Raw genomic sequence first — 22,404 nt, 5'->3', positions numbered from 1 at the left:
CACACACACACACACACACACGAGACTGGCACAGATTTACTAGCTGTGCCCCCTTCTGCCCAGACTATAAGGTAGCCATCACTGCCACCAGAACCTCTTATCAGCTACTTTAAGGGCCTTAACGAAGGGTGTCCAGTTCTACTGTGCACTATTAATACTAATACAAATGGTTATTTGACCAAGAAGAAGGCGGTTAGGAGTGGCCCACACAGTGTCGCCACATAAATATGCAAGTATTCTCAAAACTTAAATACCTGTACACAGATCAGCCTCAGTGAAAGGTTTAAATAATATTTAATAATAAAAGAACAAGACAGTAATAAATATATGTTCACAGTGACATCACAGTTCAAAATCATAGGAAATGTTTAAAACAACATTGCAGGACAGGCTCAGATAAGTAATGAAAAATATGTAAACTAAGCTTTGCTATATTCCTGACTGAATCTAAGAGAATTGTATTACAACAATAAAGCAAGGCAGATGTGTTGAACGGATCTTCTAGTTGTTGTCCGGTCCAAGACAATACAGAATGCTCTGTCTCATTAAGAGACTTCTCTAATATAGTTGTGATAGCATTTAGCATATACCTATAAAAATACATAGATAAGGGCTTTCCCTCAGATCTTTGGCAGATGCTGGAAGTAGTAAAACAATTGCATCCCTCCACATTTCAAGACTAATAATTAGTTCACCCTAAAGACAATACAGCAAGTTTCCCAGTACAGACATGATGTCTGTTGCTGCATTGAAAAGATACCATCTTTTTATGGCCTAGCCATAAAGTAATTTAAGTTATTTTTCTAAAGTTTGCTGGACTGTAGTTAATCTCTTGTATTCCAGTTTCCACTGTTAAAATATATGCATTTAAACAGTTACAATAGTGCATGTACATTTCTGTCCTCTTCCAGTAGGGCACACTGTGGATCCATTTTAAACGCAAGCATTTCTATAAACTACATTTTCAGCACGTCTGTACAAACCAGTTTAATGTACACATGGCATATAGTTCTAGTACAGTTGTAACACATATAAATCATGTTGATATTCACACATGATACATAATTATTTACACAATTCCAGCTAGCTGGGCTGGAATTATCTGCTTTTGTCACAACCTCTACCGTGTGTAGAACTCTAGCAGGGCTACTAACTGGGATATATAGGTAGCGACATATTCTACTGGCTTTGCATGGGTTTTACTGCCTGACAGGAAGCTTGTTCATTATGTATAATAGTTCTGATATTGGTATATCTATCTGAGTATGTTCTGGGTTCCTTTAATTTAAGATGTACTGACCTTTTATCAGCTTTCCCTCTTCCTGGTTTTTGCTTCCTATGGGCTTCTGATGTGGTTAGAATCTTAAGATTTGTCCACCAGAGACGGTGTCTCTGTATTACCTGGCTGGCTTAGAGGGTCCACATTACTGGGTGAGTTTAAGCATTCATTTAAAAATGCTGGCTTGAAACTGTTTATGAATAACTTTTTATAGCTTAATATTTACTCATTCATAATATATCTAACTTTTTATTTTATGTTGTATCTTTGGTGTTTATCTTGCCCTGTTTTGGCAATCATTTACTTTTTTAAATGTGTTCGAAGCTTGGGCTCAAACACAAGGAGAGAAAAAAAAAACTTTAAATTCCTTTCAGTGGCTCGGGCAACTGCATAAGCTTGTAGTTGCAAAAGACTAAGTAACTTCAGGATGTTTCTGGGATAAAAATGCAAAATTCTTTGGAGAGGAAATAATTCTTACATGAGACTTGCTTGATTTATTGGAAATGGGGAACCTATTAAGATAAATGAGAGACTGCAGAAAGTGAATAATACTCTGCATGTTAGACTGTTAAAGCAGATGAATATAGTAATTAGGGATATTGAGAGATTCAAGTGATGTATATGCTGTAGCTAAACTAGTATCAGAAAAAGTGCTGCAGCAAAAAACAAGAGTAAAAAGGATCGAAAGGGAACAAATAGAATACTGCCTCAGACGTTTCCAGTCGTGAGAACAATAAAGCAGCTATGGCAAGAAATATCACTGTTGGAAGAGTATAGAAAATGCAGTAAATAATCAAAATCTCTTAGATATCATAAAGGCAACACTCCATTATCATCAGAACAGATGAGGATTTATCTTTCGGCAGCACCAGTAATAAACTACATAAATAATGCAATGCATGCAGATGTATAAAAATGCATCCTGCTCTAATAAATTATATAGCAGCCAGTATGAAATGGTGGCAAAGCACTTTAGAACCTTGTTGTGATATAGAGCAAATAATTGTCCAGAAATAAAAATGTAGATAGGGATATTCCAATGAGAAATGGTGACAAAGTTTCAATTTTGCTGATTCTTCAACTGTTAAGCTATTTCTTTAAAAGACTTGGTTGTGGTTACAGCTTGACTTACAGAAACAGACTTTTCCCAGTGACATTTCATCTGCTTTTTTTGTGGATGATTTAAAACTGTAGCACATCAGACAAATAACTGATAGCCCAACCACAGATGGTTTCATACTTTTTCACATGATAAAAGAATGATGTTTGATCTTTATAAATGTGCAGAGTCAAAAACTGAATCCATTCGATTATTATTGTAATTCCACCAGGATGGTTTGTCTTCAGTATGGCTGTACTGGGATTTTTGTAAATAGTTCATCATATGTTACTGTGTTTATTGGTTTTGGGGGTGCTGCTTGGAATTTAGCCAAGGTGTTGTTTAGTAGAGAAAGGTTAGTTCTTAAAGGTTTTTGATTTTGCTGGGTCCCCTGATTTATTTTTATTTAAAGTAATACTGCTTTATGGGCAGATATGACAAGCAATGATGTTACATTGGGTAAGGAACATCACAACCCCAGCTCAAAGATGTGTACACCTCTGGTAGAAGAATGGACCAACTGTTACAGAATGTTGGTATTAAGTTTAGGAATCCCTGGACTTGTCCATAAGAAGTCATGTAGGATTCCCAGTCTGTAGAGGTGTAATTGAGATCCCCCATGTAGATCGTATTGGGTTGAACGGTGAGGGACTGTAGTACATGGAGATGGGTAGTATGGGTTTCCTGGGACATGGAGGGGGACATATAAGTTGCAAAGATATGGTACTCTACCCCGATTATGGGGAGTTGCACATGGATGATTTCCATGGTTCATGCATTTTTAATTAGTTTGGATGTCAGGAGGTTATGCACTCTTTGCTGAGGATCTTACACTGAAAGGCACAATAATGTGGCAAGACGGTCACTCTGGGGATTATGCAAACACTACAATATACAGGAAGCCGAAGCACTGGAAGCATTTGCCACAAAGAGTTCTTGAAAATGAAGAAGCACTGATTACACGGGAATCACCCAGTACCAACAGTAAAAGTATTCGCAAGAAATCCATATATTGTAGGAAAAAAAAGGACAAAAAGTAGCACTGATCATAGAAATGGCTACATCTACCAATATTTAATGTTTTATGTACTGAGGGATAGCTGTAAAATGTCACTATATGTAAGCAGAAACTGGAGTTATGTGGAATAGACACCCTGGTAGTTACAGTAGTAGTTAGTAGAGCAACAGGGTCATAATGAATTTTCAAGTGTACTTAAATGTGTTGCTAATGTAGGTAATTTTAGTATGAAGCAGAAAAGGAGATGATGCTGATATTTTGCCAAGAGTGCTTTTCTCAGCATCTGCAGGTTATCAGAAGGTTAAAGTAATACTGATTATCAAAAAAATGTGATTCTGTCGTGACCTAGGAATGATGTAATTTCTGTCAAAGTATTGGAAACCCTTAACATTTGGAGAAATTAAAGGGAGATGTATACTTTTTCACAAAATTCCTAAGATGGTATACATCTGCCACTCGAGCTTTACTTTGAACAGCAGTAGAACAGAGTTCAAACCACTTACTTGACAAGCTTTCAGCCCAGTGCCTTGCATTGATATTTAACAACAGTAGCAGGAACTTGGCTTTGATTATTTTGATTCCAAACACATACATTGTTTTCCAAAAGGGGATAAATATTAACCTTTCTGTAGTCTGTATCACTTTTATGAGTTTATGGTAGCTTGCTGCCACTAACTTGACCAGTCTAGCCTGCCAAGAAAATTGAAACGGTCTACTCTTAAAATAAGTCCTCTGACATATAATCCTGTAGTAGCTATGGCCAGAAGTCATGCTTTCAGAAAGCAGATGGCAACAATAATTAATTCATTAAGTTTCATACTTGGGGTTCCCTAATATCCATTAATAAACAACCTGTCTCTAGCTATTTAAATTGAGTGATGAAATTCTTAAAGTAGGTTGGCCATGGTGGTGCAGTGGTTAGCGTTGCCGCCTCACAGCAAGAGGTTCTCTGGTTCGATCCTCGGCTGGGGTGCCTTCTGTGCGGAGTCTGCATGTCCTCCCTGTGGTTGCGTGGGTTTCCTCTGGGTGCTCCGGTTTCCTCCCACATCCCAAAGACCTGCTGTAGGTGGATTGGACACACTAAATTGGCCCTAGGTGTGAGTGTGTGCCTTCTGTGGAAGGTTGGGCGCCGGGCTGGCAACTCGACACTGTAAAACTCCACTACCAATCATGTGCGGACGGTGATCTGCTGTGGCAGCCCCTAACCGGGAAAAGCCGAAAGAAGATGAAATTCTTAAAGTAAAACGAATTTTTAAATTAAACCTATACAAAAGTATGTATGCACGTAGAAGTGTAGAATAAACGGCTAGAAAGGGGATTCACTTTAGAACATCGAAAGCCCATAACATTGAAATTCAAAACATTGAGACCAAAATCTTGAAAATTCAAAACACTGAAAACTTAAAACAAAAACATTGACTCCCATAACATGTAAATTCATAGGAAAGCAACGTGTACTATATTCCAACACAATTACATACAGAAACAAATTAAAAATATATATATATATTACATTTCTTTGAATATCAGCAAGGGGACAAGACCTCAGCACCCCACACCCCCTGCTACTTAAATATATCAACTCCGAGATTGCACTACACTAAGATATATGTTATGTTGTAGTATAGCAAGTAAGAAGGGAACATGACTGAGGTTACCTATGAAAGTCCAGTAAGTATCGGAGATATAGTAACGTATAATATTTTAACAGTGAAGTAGTGTTTCTAAGAGAAGGTTGAGGATAGTTTTTTACAATTTAAGCACAGTCATGAAGCCCGGAATGGTATGTTTGCCATTTTGTTCTGTGTAGTGCAATCTCAGAGTTGATATATTTAAGTAGCAGGGGGTGTGGGGGGTGCAGGGGTGCTTGTCCCCCAGCTTCTAGTTTGAGAAGTGTAATATGGTTTGTTTGTTTCTGTATGTAGTTGTGCTGGCATATATTAAATGTTGGATCTGAAGTAGTTAACTTCATTTGGTCTTCAACCTGTGTGAATACGGATCCGTATCAGATCTGAGCTGGCAAATATTACTAGCATCAGCTCCAGACTCCTCCCCTTACCCATAATACACCTCCACTGCCTTCCATTCCCAGATCTCGTTTGCCGTGATTTGCTTGTACATCGTGCCTTCTGAGATCCAGCTAACAGTGGGTTATTTAACTACTGTAAGTAGAAAACTTTCACTTTTTTTCGTCAGTCTAGATTAGTTTAGGTACCCCTTCTCCCCTCCCATCGCTTTGGTGTCGAGTGTTAATCTGGTTAGGTAGATAGAGTAGTTTGTTCTGTGGTCCTCCCCCTTAGTGTTGTCTATAGACTAGTTTGGTGAGTGGGTGGGTGTGTGTGCATTTAAGTTCAAGAAAGTATTTGACTGTGTTTTATCGAAGGCTTTCTTTCTTCACTTAGGATGGCTGAAAAGCTTGTGTTTAAGCCCTGCGCAGCGTGGGGTTATAAGCTCTCCCCAGCAGATGGCCACACTGTGTGTGTGTGTGTGTGTGTGTGTGTGTGTGTGTGTGTGTGTGTGTGTGTGTGTGTGTGTGTGTGTGTGTGTTGTGCTTGGGTGTGGCCCACCTTGGTGTGGATTTCTCCATTTGTGCGGGGTTCAGCCACCGAGCTTTAAAGGATAGGAAGGTCAAGTTGGCTCTCAAAGGTTTTCTTCCTCCTACAAACTCTTTCCTCATCTTCGGCTTCAGTCACAGTGGCTGCTGTGACTGCCTCTCCCTCCTTTCTTCCTCTGGTCTCTCCTTCCTCCCAGGCTGGGACTCAAACTCCTGCATCTAAGCCTGTGGTAGCGGAGCAGAAGAGAGTTAGAGAAAGGGAGAGAGAGAGTCGCAGATGAGGGAAAAGAGGAAGAGGTCCTCAGACCTCACCTCTCCAAGCAAGTCAGCCCGGACCAGTGACTCCCCTCTGCTCTGATCTCAGAGGTTCTCCTCGGAGCAGGAGGAGGCATGTCCAGTCCCTTTGGCCTCTGTTCCCCGACCTGCCAGGTCGGAGTCCATGGCCATGTCACTGTCAAACCCTCTCCTTATCAGATCTGGATAAGAAGATGAGGCGCTTTATCCGTACACAGATCCAGATGGGGGTCTTGCCAGCCCCCTTCCCTCTGGAGGGGGGAGTTCGCTTTCTTTTCTTTTAACCCATTTCACCTTCTCCTATCCGAGGTTGGCCTTGGTCAGGGGGTCGATGCCGACGGTAATTGTTTCCTTGACGCCGGAAGCTGCCTGGAGTGTTTTGGATCCAACCAGTTCGGATCTGAGCTGCTCTCTGAGCCAGAGCTTGGGTTTCTGATCCGAGGGAGTGTAACCTTTCTCCATTGGCTCCGACTTTCAGGCCAGGTCCCCTCCCTCGGAGCTCCGTCCACCTCGGGCCCAGCTCCGATTCTCGTGTCGGACCTGGGGAGACCGGCCTCCTTTATTAGCTGCCCAGGAGGTCCGCTCTCCTTCGGCGTTCAATGTGGTAGAAAGGGTCCTGTCCATCGGATCAAAACCCCAGACCCCCTCTGCTCTGTCTAAGGTCCCCATTGTCTTACCAGAGGGACCGCTCATGCTCTAAGAGCCCCAGACGGTTCCCCTCAAGGAGAGCCCCACTAGAGATGTGCCTCGCAAGCATAAGTGCAAGAGGAGGCACTTGGTCTCCCCCGAGACCCTCACTGAGGACACAGATTTAGATGATGGAGAGGGTTCTCCAAGATCACCTCCCGATGTCTCCTTTGGAGACCTCATGCAGATCCTGCGCCAGCGGGGAGGTTGGTCTGCCCCCAAGCCCTCTTCTGATGAATCTGTTCCTGGAGGCTGTTGGCATGGGCCCGTCTACTTCCTGGGTGTCCCCTCCTACAGATCCTTTAGTAGATTTGGTCACCTCTCTGGCGTGAAAGGAACTGGATACCATGAAGCCTATCCCCAAGCAACCTGATAAAATTTTAAGCCCCCCCCCCCTATTGACAGGCCATCCTGGAATAAGGGCTTCCCTGTGGAAGCCATGGTGGTAGCAGCAGCCACTAAGAACTTGCTCAGGAGAGTTCCTCGGTCCACCCTCCTGACCGGGAGTCATGGATGATGGACTGCCTAGGGAAGCGGGTGTATGCTTCAGCTACCTTTTTGATCAGGGAGCTGAATTACTTGGTCCATGTTACTAGACTCCAACACATCCTATTAAAGGAGCTGGAGGAGTCTTCCCCCCAAGTCCATGTCGCAGGAGGATGAGGCTTCATTCTCCCCAAGAATGGCCACTCTCAAAGCTGTTTCAAATAAGTCCATGTGACTCCTCTCCCATGCTATGGAAGGAGTGGTTAGAATGGCTGGGTTCTGGTGTGTCCATGAGGCGTAATGCCTGGCTAAGGTTGTGTCAATTTTCCGAACCCTTTAAGGCATCTTTTGCCAATGTCCTTTATGACGGTTCTACACTCTCTCTGGTAAGAATATCAAGGAGACAGTAGTCCAGAGTGAGTAGGATGGGAAGACACTGTCTGCCATCGGAATCTGCTTCTCTAACCCTCAAATTTCTTTTTCTTGGAACTACAGAGGGCAAAAGATGTGGTTCTGGAAGTCTCAGTATTCCCGGGACACTCTGGGCTCTTCTTCCCCTAGAGGCAGAGGGGGACAGAATGGATGCCAGCCCAGAGGCAGAGGGGGTCCGCCGAACTTTGGGTCTCGAACGTTCTCGGACAGACCCGGGCAACAACCCTGAGGGGTTGCCCGACTGCTCTACTCTGGAGGCAAGCGGGGGACGTTGTCCTTGCACCCAGCGGCATGGGAATCCATAACAACGGACCACTGGGTGCTTCACGTCATATCCAGAGGATACACTGTCCCCTTCGTGGGTTACCCCACATCTCCCAGACACCTCCCGGACATTCCACTCATGCAAAGGGAGGCAGCAGCACAGGAAATTTCCAAGCTGCTGGTAAAATGAGCCATCGAACCCCCCCCCCCCCCCCCAGATCAGTCTGGATCGGGCTTGTACTCCAGGTTCTTTTTGGTGCCAAAGAAAATGGGGGTCTTGCGGCCCATTCTGGACCTCTCTACCCTGAATCTGCCTGTTGCCAAAGAGAAGTTCCTGATGGTCACGCTACAGTCCATCATGCTGTACCTGCAAGACAGCAACTGGATGTGCTCCTTAGACCTCCAGTATGCTTACTATCACATAAAAATGCACAGAAGCTCCAGGAGGTTCCTCTGCTTCCGGCTATGAGTCAGTCATTATTAATTTCGAGCCTTACCCTTTGGTCTCACCACAGCCCCCAGGGCGTTTACCAAAGTGATGGTTGTAGCGGCTCACTTGAGTCTTCAGGGGATTCAGGTCTTTCTGTAACTGGACGATTGGCTCCTCACTGCTCCCACCAGTCATCTACTTTCCCAAACCAGGGATTACTTTCTGACACTTGCCCTGAGTTTGGGTATTACAATCAACGCATCCAAATCTCTTCTAGATCCTGTACAGGTGCTAGACTACATTGGTGCCAGGATAGATGCACTTCAGTGCAAAGTATTCCTGACTTCTGAGAGAGTTCTAAATCCTCAGGATGCATGTCTTCCTGATATACCATTCTCCACTCCCTACGTTGGAATCTGTGTTGGTGGCCCTAGGCTTGATGACGGCGACCATAACTCTTCTTCCGTGTGCTCGGCTATACATGCGGATTCTTTAGTGGACTCTAGCGGTTCAGTGGTCCCTGTTGGAACTGCCATTAACTTATCCTATCCACCTAAGTAGAGTGTGTTGGTCGTCCCTCATATGGTGGATGAGCTCTCCAGATATTTTGGTGGGGGCAACCTTTTGTTCCAGCCCCGGCACAGACCACAGTGACCACGGATGCCTCCCAGCTCGGGTGGTGGGGCATTGTTTGGGCAGGACAGTCCAAGGCCTGTGGTCCCCCATAGATACCAGCCTACATCTAAATGTCCTAGAGATGAGGTTGGTCCTTCTAGCGCTGCAGGCCTTCATGCCTTTCTTCCTCTGGGGACGATTGCCATTCAGTCAGACAACATGTCAGTAGTCTGGTATATCAAACAGGAGAGGGACCAGATCTTACCCCCTTGTCATGAGGCCATGAGAGTGTGAGAATGGGTGATCTTCACCGGTCGCTTTCTCCTCGCAATGCACATTCCGGGATGGTCCAACATCCTAGCGACAGGCTAAGTCAGACCATTCTGATGCCTTACGAGTGGTCTCTGAATCTATCAGTAGTGGAACAGATCTTCAGTGAGTTGAGTCTTCCTTGCTACGATCTCTTCGCATCTCCTTCCAACACGAAGTGCAGCAAGTTTTTCGCTCTGAACCCCCTGCCGGAGGAGTCCCCCAGAGACGCTCTAGTTCATGCTTGGCCCTCCCAGTCCTCTGTATGCTTACCCACCAGTACCTCTCATTCCAAGGTTTCTGCAGAAAGCCTGTCGACTGGGGAGCAATGTGATCCTCATTGCCCCATTCTGACCTCACCAGGTATGGTTTCCGTTCCTTTGGTCTCACCTTCTGGCTCCACCTTGGTTCCTAGATCCCATTCAGGATTTGATTTCACTCCCCTCGGGGGTGCCTCATCCAAGTCTGGACAGCCTGAAGCTCACTGCTTGGCTGCTCCAGTTCCCATAATTGCTAGGACTCCCGGACTATCCTCCTCAGATCTATTTTGGTAGCTGCTCAGAAGTCTTCAACCAGAAAGCTTTATCATAGCAAGTGGAAACGTTTTTCTTTCTGGGCCTCTCAGAGGAGTTTAGACCCTTCCACGGCTCCTATTTTCACTATTCTTGATTTTCTAGCTGATATTTTCCAGCACGGAGCTAGTTCTTCTACTGCCAAAGTTCAGTTGGCTGCCATTTTCCATTTTCATGTGGGCGGGAATTCTGCATCTTTAGCACCTTCCAGACTGTGTAAAGCTTTTATCAAAAGCACCTTTTTGCTATGCCCCCCAGTCAAAGATCCTGTTCCCCCGTGGGACCTTACTATGGTTCTCCAAGCTCTGGTCGCTCCGCCTTTTGAACCTGCCGCAACTGCAGATCTAAAATTTCTGTCCTGGAAAACAGCTTTTTCTGGTAGCTACTACCTTTGCTAGAAGGGTTTCAGAATTACAGGCCTTGTCCATCAAACTTCTGTACATACTTTTTCATAATGACAGAGTTTCCCTTCGAACCAATCCATCCTTTCTTCCTAAGGTGGCATCACCAGTCAATTTGCCTGTGTTCTTTCCCAATTTTTTATGAACAAGATGGAATACAAGCTACACATGTTTGATGTTCATAGACTGTTATGATTCTGTTTACACAGGACAAAACTTTTTCGTAAATCTGATCAATTGTTTCTTTCTATAGACCCTTTGTGAGGAAACCTATAGCTAGATGGATTTCTTCATGCATCTTATGGGTCTCCAAGGACAGAGGCATGTCTCCTCCAGGTCAGGTAAAAGCTCATTCCACTAGGTCTATGACTACGTCTGACGCTTTGTGGTCTAGTGTGTCTTTGGATGACATTTGCTCTGCAGCTACTTGGTCCTCATCTCATACATTTATTTCTCATTACAAATTGGATTTGACTTCCAGAAGGAGAGCTTCCTTTGGCTTTGCAGTGCTCCAGAATATCCTTCCACGAGGGCCTCCCAGAAGTTTAGTAGCTGGGGACTCTGTCCCACAGGTTGAAGACCAAATGAAGTAAACTACTTCAGATAAGAAGTTATGTACTCACCATAATGTTCCATCCAAGTAGTTTTACTTCATTTGTATTCAACCGTCCCTCCCTCCTTCCCCTGGACCTTGGCGCATGATCAGCCTACGGGCTGCAGTGTAGGTCACAAGTATATCATCGGGTCGGGTTCTCTGTATAACTTCAGCAAAACTCGATCTGGGGATGGAAGGCAGTGGAGGTGTATTATGGGTAAGGGGAAGAGTTTGGAGCTCGGAGCTGATTCTAGTAATATTTGCCGGCTCAAATCTGTATTCCCACAGGTTGAAGACAAATTAAGTACAACTACTCAGATGGAATGTTATGGTGAGTACATAGCTTCTTTTTTCATGTGTATTTTCAATGTTATGAGCTTCGATGTTTTGAGTTTTCAGTGTGTTGAATTTTCAAGATTTGGTCTCAGTGTTTCGAATTTCAGTGTTACAGGCTTTCGATGTTCTAAAGTGAATCCCTAAAAGCATAGTGTTTAGAAAAACACTCTCTGACAACTGATCTCTTCCTACTACCACTAGTCCTACTACTGCCACCACTGGCTGATGACAGTGGTCTGTCTGCTATTAAACTTAGAACAGTGAAATTCCTGTGCTTTCTCCCACCAATCTGGTTTATATGGGCATCCTGAGACAGTGTAGCAACTGTCTTAAGTACACAAACAACCCTCTGCTGCTATCACCTAGAAACCCAGTTTGTGAGAAATGCAGTTACATTAAGAACCTAGAGTCTATGATCTCTCCCTCACAAGCCAGTATATCTGGCACTGAGAGGGTTGTCAACACAAACAGCACACCTCAAACACCACCTATACCTACAATAACACACACTTACATATGCAGAGCGCAACAAAAATATACCCAAGCAAGAGACCTTTGAAGCAAAAAAAAACATGTGAACTCCACTGCCCACCACACCACACACAGTCCACACACCTGTTTCACAGCCAGTTAGGCTTAAACATAAACCCAATATGTTGGTCATAGGAGGCTCCATTGTGAGACGCACAGATGTGCCCCGCACCATGCTGGATAAGGAGAAAGTCATGGTTAGTTGTCTGTTAGGTGCCAGAATCTGCCATATCACCTATGCACTCAAGTCTCAAAAACAGGTACTGTGTCTCTGTCATAGTCCATGTTGGCATGAATGACTTAAGACATGTCTCTCTCTATGTAGTCCTGGGAGGTATGGTCGAGATCGCTGATTGTGTTTTAGGCAGGTAAGTTCCCATCTTTAAGCAGCATTCTACTGTCATCCAGAAAGAAAACTCAGTACAAACAGAAAATGACTGACTTTAACAATTTGCTTAGTTTCAGTGTCATTCCAAGGGAATCCAGTACCGGACAGCCTCGGAAGACATGATTGACAGACCATGCTTCTTTACCAGAAGTGGCCCTCCTTTGGGCTTTAGGCTTCTGGCAAAGGCTCTCGCCTTCCCTAGAGTGCCTTTTTTTAGGCTATGCCATGAGGTCAAAACTACCAACATGAAAATTTCATCAAAACACAAATTAAAGGTCACACTGCTAAATGCAAGGAGTCTAAACATGAAACTGCACTCATTGCAAGCATTCTTAACCCTGAAAGATGCTAACATTTGTGCAGTCACAGAAACCTGATTCAAAGCTGCGGAGAGCACCCCACCCATACCAGATTACTCATCCTATCGTACATTCAGACCCCAACCCATGGGCAGCAAAGCAAAAGGAGGTGGAATTGCAAGATATATATATAAAAGACATGCACACTGCCAAGCTGATCAAACATTGTGATGCACAGGAGACACTGCAGGTGCAGTTAACCAGTGACAAGACACCTATTCAAATAGTAGCTAGCTACAGGCCCCCAACTTTGACTCAAGATGACTACTCCACCTGTCTGGACCTCTTTTTGAATCTGTCAAGATTCAACCCTTTGCCCTGATCCTGGGCGACTTTAACTATCCAGCCAAAGATAGGAAGAACTACTCATGCCAAAACGCAAATGCCCAGAGATTCCTTGATTTTTTGTCAATGCAGATGCCTTGGACCAAGTCGACACACCCACGAGAGGTGAAAATAATATATTGGATCTGGTATTAACCAACATGCGTAACCACTGTAGCATCCTTGGTGTCATCCTCGCTGGTAAGATCTGACCACAAAGCGGTCACTTTCAAAGTCACCATCTCAACCGACTGACCCCCCCCCCCCCAGTTAGGGTCAAACAAACTTCTCCAAAGTTGATTATAACCTCATTAGGGAAGGTATAAACAGCTTCACAACACCTTACCCGTCCATAGGTACTGGCACATATGTCCAAACCTACACCAAAGTACTGCACACGAGAATTTGTATAGCTGCATGGAATCTGGAATAACTGACAGGACAAACTCATCCTCCTCAAAGAAGAGTAAACCTGTCTGGTGGACGTCTGCAATAAATAAACTCTATAGTAAAAGGGAAAAAATTGCTGTCCAGGTCCAAGGAGGAGCAGGTGCCTAACTGGAAGCACTATCCTTAGCCTGAGCAAGCAAATAAGAGCACTAATGAAATCCTCCAAGGCAAACTTAAAGTCCAAACTGGCCACATCTACTAAAGACAGTCATAAGGCCTTCTTTACATATGTCCACAATCTAAAAGAAAGCGCTCAGAACTGATGGTCAAGGACACCAAATACAGAAACGCCGTAGATATAGCCAATCTACTGGTAGGTTTAGTGAAAACTTCACCCCTCTGTCCCCCCCATCAGTAAATCAGGACATCTCCAGTATCTTCCCCCCTCCCCTTATCTCTAAGGAGCAAGTCATCACTCCCCTCTCAAAAGGCAAAACATACAGCCTCCATGGGACCCGATAACATCCCAGGCTGCATCCTACATGACCTCTGGCAGGAACTTGCAGTACCATTAAGCACTCTGTTCATCCAAAGTCTGAGTACCGGCTTCATCCCAGCCAAGTGGAGGACAGCCACTGCCATCCCTTTGCACAAAGGTGGAGCATCCACCGATCCAGGAAATTATAGACCCATCAGCCTAACTAGCCTGATCTGCAAGGCCGTGGAGTGGACTATCATGGACCTCCATTAACGAGAGCATTGGCAACCTCCAAACACTCGGTCCCACACAGTTTGGTTTCATTAAAGGGAGGTCATGCCTGTTAAATTTAGTCAACTTCTTTGAGACGGCCACTAAACCCATGGACGAGGGGGAAGACTGTGCACACTGCCTACTTTGACCTGGCCAAAGCATTCAATACTGTTCCCCACTCGGGTATAACAGATTAACTCTCTCAACTAGACTTCAATCTGTATGTTACCAGATGGGAAGCAAACTGGCTCACTGATAGAACCCACCTAGTCAAAATAGGGGAAGCCACCTCAAGCAGTAGACCCATAATGAGTGCTGTATGCCAGAAATTGGTCTTGGGGCCTCTGTTTGGGATATACTTTTCTAAGGTGCAGCCCAAAACCAGTGGGCTATGGGTGACCAAGTTTTCAGATGACTGCAAGCTGGGTGCTCTCATAAATTCCTCTAATGATGTGGAGATCCTCCAAGATGGTCTCGCCCAAACAAATGACTGGTGCCAGAAACGTGGCCTCAAACTGAATGGCAAAAACTGCATCATCTCCTTTGGAGAGCGTGACATCCCTACAAATAATCATATTAATAATGAGGTCCTAAGCACACAATCCGTTGAGGGACTTGGGCACCCAGGTTGAGGACAATACTGACTTTTGACTACCATATTGCCTCCGTTGTATGGAAAACTTTCTAAATGGCCTACCTCATTAGTAAGGGTATATCATCCAGGGACAAGGAGGTCATAACATTCCTGTATTCTTCCCTTATAAGACCCATTATTGAGTATAATGCCCCTTTCGGCATGTATCTCGTAAAGCTTCCTCACCAAGAGAATCCAGGCCCTCAAACATCTACCGTACACATGCTAAAGGCTCTGCCCTCTACTGAGTCTCATACATACTCCTTTGAGGTGACCTCTGTCTGGCATACAAACTAATCTCAGGCTCTGCCTTGATGGGACTGCTGCATATCTTCAAGTCCATCTCCAGTTGTGTAACCTGTATGCACGACCTCAACCTGTTCTGTGACATCAGTAGGACTTGGTGGTGGGAAAAATTTTTGTCTCAGACTCCCATTCTGTGGAATAGACTCTCTCTCCATGTCAGAGTACCTTATGAACCCTTTTTAAGCGTAACCTGGATAACTGGATGGGGGAACAGAAAATACACCCGTGGAATTCCACCTGTCCCTGCTGGGCAGGGACATTGGTGCTGACTTGTCAGAACATGGGCTAAATTCTTGGCTAGGATTGTAAGAGCCTCGGGGTCAATAGCCTAGTAACTTCCTATGATCTGTGAGCAGCTGCAGAACTCTCATGTGCAGAATTTATAGACAGTGAGCTCAGTAACTTTGAACTGAAAGCTGTTTCTCCCATTCCAGTCCTGGAGGTCTGTCAATACATTCCCAGAGGCAGGTAGTGACTAATTTAACTGCTGTATAAACTTGGAAGACTGTTATCCCTTGAATGTCCAGAGGGATGTTTTGATGCAGTTTGTCAGTGGAAGCCAAGTCAGCTGTGCCTTACTTGAAAGGCTTCCTCTCTGCAGTCAGCAAAACATTCTTAGGTTCACCACTTTCCTTTTTGATTCACATGTTCAGAGCTAAGCATCTTGTTTACAGAGTCACTCAGCTGAGCAGAAGTTCCTATCCATTTATTGCATCAGTCTTTAGCAGAAGTGGCAGTCCTGAGGACGACATAGCTCTGCTGTGTCAGTTTGGAAGTACAAGTCATTTCAAAGTTTTTATACATGTTGCAGAAAAATAAATGCATGATTTTTTTAGAACGTTACACATTTTATAACTTTGCGTGATGTATTAAATACAGATGTTCTTCATCTCACATTGCTGCAGTCCTAACACTTGGGTAGTCCGCTGTCCCTCGGTCGGCCCGAATATCAGAGTATAAGGCTGACGTCGGTCAAGGCGCATTTGACTGACATCAGAACGTCAGGGTACAAATGCGCATGACCGACGTCATATCCTCAGTCTTTTTTGCCGCATGGTCCGATGCAGAAGCAGTGTTGCAAGTGCCGTTCGGCGTTCTGAAATTTTTCGAATTCGGAGTTTCAGACCCGAAGTCAGAGTTGGTTAAGTACCCGTTGGGGAATATTTTGGTTTTTTCTTGCCTCAGTGGTTTACCGGATGTCAGAAAAAGTGAATAACTGTATTTCTTGTGGGAAACAGATACCGCATAGAGATTACCATAATTTGTGTATACCTTGTTTGGGACCTGAGCACGACGTTGTTGGGTGTCGCTTTTGTGCTAGGTTCAATAAACGCACTATAAAGCGTAGGTTGGATTGTGCCAGGTTGGTCTTTGGGAAGCGGTGCAATTACAATATGCCGTCGGATGTTCCGACGCCGGCTTCCTCAAAGAAGCGCAAAGACAAGGCAGTTAAACCTAGGTTAGAGGAGTCGTCCGAACCAGACGCCGGTTCTTTAGAGGCGTCAGTGGAACCGGAGGTTCCAACGGAGGCCTCTCTGGAGTCCCAGGGAGAAACTGTGTTTTTACAGGATGTGGCCTCCCAGGAGGCAGGTCAGGCTGTAGGGGCTTCTCAGGTAACTGTACTCCCCTCCCTTCCTAAGGTGTCTAGGCCCTCTCTTTCTGCTTCCAAGGCTTCTCCTAGAGGCAGGTCTTCTTTTGCTTCTGTGGGTGTCACTCCTAGTTCTTCAGGTTCAGTGCCCAAGAAGCACATGCTTAAAATGGCAGAAGATTTAATTACTTTGATTAGAGGCTCTATGCCCCCTCCTGATAAGAGGCCTAGGATGGAACCTGTGTTGGGGGATTATGAGCAGGCTTCGGATGTGTCTGAGTCTTCGGCTGAAGACTTGCAGGAGTATTCTCATTATTCTGATTCTGATGTGGATGATTCTACTCCTTCTGCTTCTCCTCCTGAGGATTTTTCTTTTTCAGAGACCCTTCACTCCATGAGAGAGCATTTTAAATGGGAAGGTCAGGATTTCTCTGATTCCAGGAAAAGGCTTAGGGAATTTTTGTTCTTACCCCAGCATAGGCCTTTAGCTATACCTCCTGTTCTGAATGTGGTGGAAGGTGTGTTTGCAGAGGCTTCTCTTAATCCTGATTCTTTGCCTCCTGCTCCTGTTAAACCAGATAGGTATTACAGGGTGCCTGAAGCTCATAAGTATCTTTTTAAGAGTCCTAGGGCAGACCCAGAAACTGTTAGCCAGGGGCCTAAGGGTGTTAAGGCTTCTGTTGTCAAGAATCCAGTTCCGGCAGATAAAGAGGCCAGGGCCTTGGATAGGTGGGGAAAGAAAGTTTATACTTCTTCCACTCTAGCCATGAGAGCTCTGAATTGCCAGTTTCACATGTTGAAATATCAAAATTATCTCCTTTCTCAGTTGAAATCTAAGGTTGATGCTCTGGCGGAAGGTATTGATTGTAAAGAGTTACAAGATTTAGTGCATGTTTCTGAACAGGTGGGTAAGCATTCTTTGCAATGTGGTTTTGATGCTGTTCAGGCCTCGTCTAGGGTGGCTGCCACTGGGTCAGTTCTTCGCAGGCATGCCTGGCTGAGGGATCAAAATTTATCTGACCATGTTAAAACTAGGATTTTGGATGCCCCTTTGCAATCTGATGTCTTGTTTGGTTCTCCTGTTGAGGCAGTTTTAAAGAAAATGGAAGACAAGGCTAAGTCTATGCAGACTGTTAAAGATTTTTTGCAGGTTCAGCCTCCAAAGTTTAGTAGAAATTGGCCTACTAAAGGGTGGACGTATCCTTCTTATGATTCCCAGTCTAGGGGTAGATCTAGACGTGGCAGGGGCAGAGGTCAGGGCTCTTTCAGGCCTAGAACAGGGAGTTCTCCTGCACAGTCTTCGGGTGAGGGCAGGGGTCAGTCCTTTCGTAAACAGACCCAATGACCTACCTTTTCAGCTGCCAGAACCTTCTCGCCTGGCAGCACCTTTGGGAGGAAGGTTGGCACTTTTCAAAGAAAATTGGAGTTTGATTACCCAGGACAGATGGGTACTGGATATCATACATCACGGTTACAGGTTTTATTTCCATACCTTGCCTCCTTTCAAAGGCATGCCAGACATTCCTCCTCAACAAAGAATAGAGGCTCACAAGCAAATTTCTCTGTTACTCCAAATAGGGGCCATACAGCCGGTTCCTATGTCAGAAAGGGGCCTAGGATTTTATTCTCGCCTGTTCCTTGTGCCAAAAAGGGGAACACGTGGAGACCAATTTTGGATTTATCTATCCTCAACACTTATCTGGACATTCCCAAGTTCAAAATGTTGACGTTACAACAGCTTTTACCTCTACTGGGCAAGGATCACTGGATGGTAACTTTGGATCTCAAGGAGGCTTACCTTCATGTTCCTATCAGGCTAAGTTGCAGGAAATATCTGCGTTTTCGGACTGGGACTTCTCACTATCAGTTCTCTGCATTGCCCTTTGGCTTATCTACTGCGCCCAGAGTATTTACGAAAGTTCTGGCTCCAGTGATAGCTTTCTTCAGGCTAAAAGGAATACAAATCTATCCTTATTTGGACGATTGCCTGATTCTGGCTCAAGGAAGGGACGAGCTTCTTCGTCATTTGGAATATGTGATAGCAGTGCTAAGATACCTGGGGTATTCTGTGAACGAAATAAAGTCCAGTCTAGTACCCTCTCAAGACATGTGCTTTCTGGGTGTAAGACTGAATACAGCATCCCAGATGGCCTTTCTAACCCCGGACAAACAAAAGAATCTTTCCCTTTACTTCCATCATCTATCTCTTCAGTCCGGGCTGACTGCAAGGACAGTCCTTCAAGCCTTAGGGTTCATGGCATCTTGTATTCTGGTGCTTCCCAATGCCAAACTGCATATGAGGAAGTTGCAATGGTATCTCAAAATGTATGGACACAGCACTGCCAGCATCTGGACACTGTCATTCAAATAATACCTTGCATTCAAAAGGAATTTTTGTGGTGGGCTCAGGAATGTCACCTAAACAAGGGACTCTCTGTGACCCGCCAGAGGCGAGTCAAATTTTAACGACAGATGCCTCAGACAAAGCTTGGGGAGCTCATCTAAACGGAAAGTGGATACAAGACAAGTGGCCTGTCAGACTACAGCATCTACATATCAACTTGAAGGAGATGTTAGCAGTCCAGTTTGCATTAATAGCTTTCAAGGATTTACTTCTTCCAGGGCAGGTGTTGATTCTAACAGACAACACAACTGTCATGTGGTACATCAACAAGCAAGGGGAACACATTCTTATCCTCTATGCAGGCAAGCAATGATTTTGTGGGAGACTGCTCTCAGTTTACAACTAAGTCTTCAGGCAAGGTTTCTGCCGGAGCACAGAACTCCTTAGCAGATGTGTTAAGCAGACAAATCATGGATCCCCACGAGTGGAAACTGGATCTTCATGTATTTCAGAAATTGACAGTGTCCTGGGGAACTCCAGACATAGATCTGTTCGCTTCTCCACTAAACCACCAGCTGCCAAAGTTTTGCACAAAGCGGTTTCATCCCACAGCTTGGAAAGTGGATGCTCTTTCTTTCAGTTGGAAAAATCTTCATGTGTATGCCTTTCCACCTCTGCCTCTCCTCCCAAAGGTACTTCTAAAGGTCAGACAGGACAAGCCAAGGATGATTTTGATAGCTCCAGATTGGCCTCGACAGCACTGGTACCCATTACTGAGAAGTCTAGTACAGAAGCCTCCATGGCCTTTGCCTTTGATTCCACATCTGTTGTCCCAGGAGGACAGTCATTTGCTCAATGTCAAACTTCACTCTCTTCACCTAACAGCATGGCATATTCTGTTTTAAACCATAGAGGGTCTCAACTTCCACAACAAGTTTTGAATGTGATTTTGGAAGCTAGAAGGCCTAGTACAAGGAAAGTGTACGCAGATAAATGGAAGAGATTTTTATTTTGGAGTGCAGCTAAGGATTTGGATGTTTCTGAGCCTGATTTAAGTGTGGCTCTTCAATATCTTACTGAGTTATTGGACAAAGGTTTGTCCTTCTCTTCTATTAAGATTCATGCTGCAGCAATTTCAGCTCACTACGACTGTGACCCACCATTGTTTTCTCATCCTTTGTTCAAGCAATTTCTTAGAGGGGCAAAGAATATAAGACCCCCACGAAGGGCTCCTACTCCTGCTTGGGATCTCAATTTTGTGTTGGAGAAACTCACTCTACAACCTTTTGAGCCTGCAGCTACTGCTGAGTTGAAATATTTGTCATGGAAGACTGCTTTTTGTTGGCCATTACCTCTGCAAGAAGGGTTTCTGAATTGCAGGCCCTTATGGCAGTTGAGCCTTTCTTAATTTTCCATAAGGATAGGGTATCTTTACGTACTAATCCTTTCTTTATGCCTAAAGTGGTTTCTAGTGTGGCTTTAAACCAAACTATTCATTTGCCTACTTTTTATGCAAATCCCCAAACTAAAGGGGAAAAGATTTTGCACACTTTAGATGTACACAGGCAGTTGCGATATTATTTGGACAGAACTAAAGGGTTCAGACAATCTCAGCAGTTATTAGTTTCTTTTGCTTTGTGCTCTCAGGGCAAGCCTGTGTCAAAACAAACTATTTCTAAGTGGATTGCATTTTGCATTGCTTTCTGTTATTCCCATCATGGCAAAGAGATTCCAGCTGGGATTAGGCCTCATTCCACTAGGGCTACTGCCACTTCAACAGCTTTTTTGAGGGGGGTGGCCACCAAGGATATTTTGGAGGCAGCCACTTGGAGTTCAGTGCATACCTTCTCTAAGCATTACCACCTTCCACTGTACTCTAAATCCAGGGCTGGTTTTGCCACTGCTGTGTTGCAGGGCATTTTGGCAGCTCCTGCTTCATTATAGTTTAGCCATCCTCCCTTACCTCTGCTTTGGGATTCTACCCAAGTGTTAGGACTGCAGCAATGTGAGATGAAGAACATAGTACAGTTTTGTACCTACTATAAATGTAGATGTTCGAAGATCCACATTGCTGCAGTCCAATTTTCCCTCCCTCCTTCCCCTCTGTAGTTTGAGGTGGTTGTGTGGGTTGGGTTATCCATCTGAGGTATAATTGTATAATTGTATATATGGTATATATGGTACATATTTTTGGTGTTAGGCTGGTTAGTTGTTTAGTTGTTGTCTATGGGTTTTGACCTTTCTTTTTAGGGTCTTCTGACATCTGGGGCAAGAAAAGACTGAGGATATGACGTCGGTCATGCGCATTTGTACCCTGACGTTCTGATGTCAGTCAAATGCGCCTTGACCGACGTCAGCCTTATACTCTGATATTCGGGCCGACCGAGGGACAGCAGACTACCCAAGTGTTAGGACTGCAGCAATGTGGATCTTCGAACATCTACATTTATGGTAGGTACAAAACTGTACTTTTTACGGTTCACAAAGCTTTTAAATGCTACATCATTGCTGAAAAGAAAAAAAAAACAGTTGCAGGATTTGTGTATTTTACATTTCATATATTTTTTTGCAACTTTACTAAAAATCAGTGGCAGATTGTGATTTAATTATTTTCTGGTTTGAGAGTCTGCAAATTACAAAGCTCTAAGTCTCTACGTTGGCTCGTGGCAAGGTAGGTATCCCATAGTGCACTAGTAATAATCCCCAGATCTTGTTTGCTGTGTCTACAAGTTCAGAAGTGCTCTCTTTCTTGGCTGTGGCTAAGTTGGATATTTTGCTTATTCAAAATTGTTATTGTTGCTTTTGACTTTTATAGTTTATAATTAATAACTTACAGTTGTTAGTAGTAGTTGGTGTATTTTTAAAGCCTTATTGCAAATTGTTGTTGCATATTGTTGGCCGTCGCTTCCGCAGGCCTTGTTTTCTCACTGGTATCCCTTCCTTCCTTTGTGCTAATTATTCATACAATTTTTCTTGGGCATGGGTCCGTTTTTTTAGTTGGGCCCTATTCTAGCTTTCTGTTGCTTGCTTGTTCTCGCCTTTCTTCCGTTTCAGGGATAGGCCCGTTTAAGTTAGAGGACTTTGTCCTCTCTTCCTCTCATCCCCTACGTTTACCTTTTGTGATTGTGTTTGTGACAGGATGTCCAAAGAATCTAAAGATCATAAACCTTCAGGTTTTAAAAAGTGTCTTAAATGTTCTCAAGAAATATCCCTAACTGACTGACATAGTATCTGTGTTTATTGCCTGGGAGCTGTACATCTTTAGGAGACATGTACCTTTTGTCACACTCTCTTTTTTTTTTTTTTTTTTTTTTTTTTTAGTTCTCGGGTTCTCCAGGAAAGGAAGAACAAATTTATCTTGAAAGGTCTCCTTAAAACCTTCTTTTGAGGAGGATTTGGCCAGCTCTTCATCGTCTCA

The 22,404-nt window shown here is 44.2% G+C and overlaps 1 protein-coding gene across 4 annotated transcripts in view; it reads left to right on the top strand.

Annotated features, from left to right (window-relative positions):
* Window positions 1-22,404, top strand: part of MAN1B1 (mannosidase alpha class 1B member 1) — a 1,711,419-nt gene that overhangs the window by 150,212 nt on the left and 1,538,803 nt on the right. The gene's annotated exons all lie outside the window — the stretch shown is intronic.

This window comes from Protopterus annectens, chromosome 16.part0, assembly GCF_019279795.1.
Source record: "Protopterus annectens isolate FY-2018-M chromosome 16.part0, PAN1.0, whole genome shotgun sequence".
Lineage (NCBI taxonomy): Eukaryota > Metazoa > Chordata > Ceratodontiformes > Protopteridae > Protopterus > Protopterus annectens.
Note: the sequence above shows the minus strand (reverse complement) of the source record. Positions and strands in the feature narration are given on the sequence as shown.